The sequence below is a fragment of the Frankliniella occidentalis genome, unplaced genomic scaffold, assembly GCF_000697945.3.
Source record: "Frankliniella occidentalis isolate FOCC.00 unplaced genomic scaffold, Focc_3.1 Scaffold19, whole genome shotgun sequence".
NCBI classification, from domain to species: Eukaryota; Metazoa; Arthropoda; class Insecta; order Thysanoptera; family Thripidae; genus Frankliniella; species Frankliniella occidentalis.
This window is the reverse complement of record NW_026267149.1, coordinates 376,436-376,864: the sequence shown is the minus strand read 5'-3', so window position 1 is coordinate 376,864 and position 429 is coordinate 376,436.

Sequence of the window (429 nt, the reverse complement as noted above, 5' to 3'; positions counted from 1 at the left end):
GACTATACTTTAACTTGTGATCCTTCCGCCCGGGTCGTGGTGCCGCGTCGGTTACGGCGCGGCAGCGACTAGTTGGGCCATGCAGCGAGCCGCTGGACGCAACGCTCTTTCTTTCTGTTTCTTGACCCTCCGTATCAGCCCGGCCGTCAGCCTCTATTGACAAATTAGTGCGCGGCCGAGGCGGGGCGGGGCAGGCCGGGGCGCCGCTATCGGAGAAGCCCTTCGTCTTGCCCTTCCGCCCCGCACACCCCGGGGCTCACCCTGGGGCTCGCCCGGGGGCCGGCCGCCGCCGGGCGCACGTCGCATCGAACCCCTTTTCTTTGCTCCTTAATTGCCCTTTCCGCAGCGAGGGTCCGAAACGCCGTGAATGGTGAGTCTATTTCTCTTTCTTTTCCGGCTGATGTACACCTCCCTCCCCTCCCCTCCCCT